The following is a 5,660-nucleotide window of genomic DNA, read 5'->3' on the forward strand; positions in this document are numbered from 1 at the left end:
AAGAAGTGTCAAAGTCCTAAACAATATAGACCATCCAACATTGAGAATTATGATTGAATTGTTAGCTTTACATGCTTGTATTAAGTTGAGATTTTTTGAATTTACATCTTATGGATTATAACTATGTAAATCTTGTAGAATTCAATTTTTGAAATACGTCGTTGCTATTTCTGTAAAACTTGTGGAATTGAGTTTAGATTTGTTGAAATATAATGCTATTTCTGTAGAATTCAACTTTTGATAATAGAAATAAATTATTATTTTGTTGGTAGACACATAAATTATTACAACAATTAATGAATGCTAAATAAGATAAGTTTTGACTGTTTTTTTTTTCTCTATCTAGTATTACCGTTTTAAGATAGATGTGTAATGAAAATTAATTTAGGTCATATGCGTAATTTTAAACTTCATTTAATTTATTAATGCAAATTACCCCGATTGTTTATTTTTTATTTTTCTCCACAATATATTGTAAGATTTGTAAAAAAGAAAATAAAAATACTGTAAACATTAGTAAGAAATTTCTATTTCATTTCTGGTTTATTATTTATTTTTTTACACATTTTTAAATAAAAAGACTCTGGAACAAAAAAATTAATAATTCCCTAAGGTGAAATTTAAGGGCATGACTTTTGATTTTTTGAGTACACAATCAAAGGCTTCCCGTTACAGATACATTTGCAAAAGTTTTGTTAGTTGAATTTTTCATATGTATTTTTTTTCCCTTCCCTCCTCTACATATAAATATGTAATAACCATGAGTACACGGCAAGCTGACAAAAAAACCAAATTAGTTTAAAATTAGTGTACTAATTAATTAATTTTTTATAAGTACAAAGTGATGGTTTATTTTTTTATTATAAAAAAGAATAAAGTGACAAATAATTGTTTTTTAAGAATTTATATTTTGGATTGATTAATTTAAAAAAAAATATTAATAAAGTTTTTGAAGATAGTCCTATAATTAAGATAAAAACTCTTAATTTAAATTAACTTATTTATGTTTATTATGGTAAAAAAATTTATTGATATTTTTTTTAGGAATTAATCTATCCAAAATATAAATTTTTTAAAATTTATTTACCACTTTACTCTATAAAAATGTTATAAAGTATTATGTGATTCTAATTAGGAATGCATAAAATTACTTACTTTTAAATATGTACCAACTAATCAAACTAGATCAGTTCTATGGGTGTGCATGGGTGGGGTGAAACCGGGTTTGATGTGACACAGACCCGACCCGAAATATATACCGGGTCTATTTATTAGATCCGAACCCGGCCCTAGACCTGATGAAACCTATACACTTTCGGGCTACGATTATATCGGGTAAAAACCGGGTGAAAACTGGGCCATTAACATTACATTACCTTGATACCTTCTTATAAGCTAGCATGTGAAAATATCCAAATTTTCAATACTCCAACCATTATTTGACATGGTAAAATTCACTTAGAAAAATATAACAAGAACCAACTCTTCTCTAAAATTAAAGCATAACCATAATTAATACTAATATTGTCTAATAACACCAAATATTTAAATCAATATAAATAACACAATATTATGCATTAGTCTAAAATCTTACGCTTTTTAAACATAAAACATTAACTTATAGTCTTATAATAACTAATAACACAAAATATTAAGGTGTACAATACTTAAATTCCACATAAGAATAGCCATCATCCATCACTAATAACACAAAATATTAATTGTATATAATAACCGGGCCACCGGGCCGACTTCGGGTGACCCAACCCATAGCCTGGACCCGACCCGAAATAATGACCGGGTCTATTTTTGAAACCCTTACCCGGCCCTAGACCCAATGAAATCACACCAAAATAGCTCCTAAAGTGTTTGGGGCCGGGCCGGTTCTTCGAGTCGAGTCGGGCATACACACCCCTAATCAATTCAATCCGGTTAATTAAAAATCGATTACTAGATCAGTCTAATTCAAAATAAAAGTAATTTATAAGTGAATCGGTTAAAAATTAAGAAATTGTAAAAAATTTGGATAATTAATCAAATCAGCATAATTTTTTAATAATTAATTAATTTAAAATAATAAATTATAAAATAATATTAATATATTTTTATACATAAATATATTATTTTAAACTTTTAAATCTCAATTAAACTTTTAAACTTTCAAATTTTTAACTATGCTGTGTCATATGGATTTGCTTTTAAATTTTTTTCACTTCTACATAATATTTTTGCGCGCATCACAGGGAATACCCACAGTTTATTCGAAGAATGATAAACCAGGACTCCACAAGGCAAAATTTAGTTCTTTAATTTTGACAATAACAAAATACGAGTGAGTCATTCAATGTAAGAACAATTTCAAAGACGAGTAAGTCAACTCACAAGCACTAGCTAGTAAATGACAACCAATTATCACAATTGGTGGAAAAAGAAAACCCCACTTATCTCGGAAGAGAAAACAAAGCACACATGTTGACTATTGTTGAAGGAGACCCACTTTAGAGGGAAGACCCAAGTCAAAGTGTTGCTAAATTCTAACTGAAGACTTGGTTCTGTCGAGAAATTGTTGCTAGGCCTGCCTCAGCTTATGATCTCAATAGTTTGTTTCAATGAATATTTAAGCTTCCTTAATTTTTTTTTTCCATTTATTTTTTGGACAGGTTCCTTCAATTATTGTTCTATTCATAATATTGAATTTCAGCTTGCAATTAATTATTAAAGAACAAAGTTTTTAATATGACGAAAATTTTGAGGGTTGATTTTATATTGGATTTATTTATCTTGTGTCTTAAGAACATATATTAAGATTTAAGATTATAAACTGAGAAAATCTTTTATTAAAAATACAAAAAATTTAAGTTTTCAATATTTAAAACTTTTCATTAATAATAAACTTATTATGTGTCGTTAGAACATATGTTAGCTAAATTTTTTTTATATAATGCATGGCACATTTTTTTTTATTAATGGAAGCGATGATTTTATCAGTTGGTATACATTCTCAATTTCTAAGTTATATCAAAAACATAATAATCTATCTATTTGTTTATCTATCTATCTAGCTATTTATAATATATAAAGTTGATAACAACTATTTTTACAATAAATTTAAATCATTTTTTTATTAATGATGTTACATCAAAAATTTTAATAATTTAACAAAAGATGAAAATTAACTAATTATTTTTAATAAAAAAAATTAAAAATAAAAAAATCTTATTTATTATACATGCTCCATAACATTTTTATTACTATTCGTTTTTTAATCTCTTATATCAATTGTCAAAAATCTTAAAGGGGTGATCAATAATAATCAGAGTGCATTCATAAAAAGGTTGTTGATTAGTGAGAATGTCCTAATAGCACATAAGTACATTCATTTTTTGAAGAATAAAAAATTTGGTGATTGGATTTGGCTTTAAAGCTCGACATGAGCAAAACATATGACAAAGTGGAATGATGCTTCCTATGAAAGGTTATGAGTCAATTGGAGTTTTGTGATTGGTGGATAGGATGGATGAAGTAGTGTGTAACTACTATTTCCTATTATGTTACTGTAGATGGTCAACAACCTAAAAGTTTCTTTAAACCTACAAGAGGTCTCCGACAAGGAGATCCTCTTTCACCCTATCTTTTCATTCTTTGCGCAGAGAGATTCTCCCATTTGCTATAAAGAAGAGAGCAGAATAATGATATTATCGAGCACAGACAGTAGTTGTCCTACTATCAGGCATTTATTTTTTGCAGATAATTCTATATTTTTCGGCAAAGCAAATTAATAGGCATGCCAAAATATAATGTAGGTTTTGAATGACTACAACAGTATAAGTGGACAGGAGGTGAACCTGAATAAATCTATTGTGTTTTTCAGTCGGAATACACCGCAATCAGAGAGAAAAATCCTTGCAACCATTCTTCAAGTCCCAAATGTTGACGCTTAAGACAAATTTCTGAGTTTACCAACACCAATCCAAAAATAAAAAATACAACATTTGCTTATGTCAAAGATAAAGTTACAAAAAAAATTACAGCACTGAAAAAGATCGTTACTATCAGTTACTGGTCGTGAAGTTCTAATTAAATCTGTGGGTATGCCTATCCCGATATACACTTTGGAGTGCTTTAAATTGCCTGAAAATTTCATAGACGAAATTCAGAGACTGCTTATGCAATTTTGTGGGGGCAGACAAGGAAAAAGAAGACTTCACTGGATTAAGTGGGACACACTGTTAGGGGTGGCAAGCGGGCAAGCACGCCCCGCCCACCAGAAGCCCGCCCTTTAGCGGGCTAAGCCCGCCAAATATCCTCTTTTTTTTATTTTTAACCATTAAATAATATAAATAAAGGCATAAAAAAATCTCTTTTGTTTTTTTACTTTTAACTATTATAATTTCTAAAAATATAAACAAATTATAATTTTTATATTCATAAACATTAAAGTCTTTGTAATTATAAATATCTAATAAACATAATTATAAACCAAGTTTTCATCCAAAACATAATTATAAATATTGTTCCCAAAGCAAAATAAATATAATCCAAAACATAATTATAAATATTGTCTCTAAAATAAAATAAATATAATAAAAAATACTCAATTTTCATCATCATTCTCTTGTAAGTTGGGTTGGAAAAAGTTAGATTTTGGCCAAAAAAATTGTAAAAATACCCCTTGTCAAAAAAAATACTAAGCCCGGCAGGGAAGCCCGCCCCGCCCCGCCAAAACCCGCGGTTTAAGCGGTGCGGGTTAGGAGGGCTTTTGCTATTTGGTGGGCCTAATTTTTCAGCCCTGTCCACCTTTTTTGGTGGGTTAGGCGGGCCAGCCCGGCGGGTTTAGACCCGTTTGCCATCCCTACACACTGTGTAGACAAAAAAATCAAGGAAGTTTGGGATTTAAAGATATAAAAGCTTTTAATCTTGCTATGCTAGAAAAACAAGGATAAAGATTGATGACCAAACCGAATTCCTTAGTGACTAAAGTATTCAGAAGCAGACATTTTAGATATTCTTCATTTCTAAAAGCAGATGTTGGCTACAATCCGTCATGGGTTTGGAGAAGTCTATTAGAAGGGCGAAAAGTTCTGAAAAAGAAAATTTTTTGACAAATTGGAAGAAGATCAACAGTGAAGATAGAAGATTATTGAGTTGGAAGACAAGGACCATTGACACTGGGACAGAATCAGGAGCTTAATCCAAGTTTAATTTGGGTCTCTCAACTCATCACTGAAAAAGGTAATTGGAATGCACCTCTAATAACCAGCAACTTCACAATAGAAATTACACAAGAAATATTTCAAGTAAGTATTAAAGAAGAAGATAAATTGATTTGGTACAAGGAAAAAGGGGATTCCTACTCTCAGTGACAGATCCAGAAAATTTTAGGAGTAGGGACAAAAATATATACACTAAAATAAAATTTGTTGAACATTATTAATTATATGGAGATATAAAAATTAAAAAAAATTAATGAGCACCTTTATTTTTAAAATAATATTCATTATATATAATTTATAAAAAAATTATTTTTTTTATTTCTAAAACTTGAACTTAAAATATTTTAATTAAATTATAAAAAATTTGTTATCCTAACTAATTTTTTATACACATTTAATAATAAAAAAACTGAATCAATTAGCACATTAACGACTAATGGTACACTA

The sequence above is a fragment of the Arachis ipaensis genome, chromosome B04 (genome assembly GCF_000816755.2).
Source record: "Arachis ipaensis cultivar K30076 chromosome B04, Araip1.1, whole genome shotgun sequence".
NCBI lineage: Eukaryota > Viridiplantae > Streptophyta > Magnoliopsida > Fabales > Fabaceae > Arachis > Arachis ipaensis.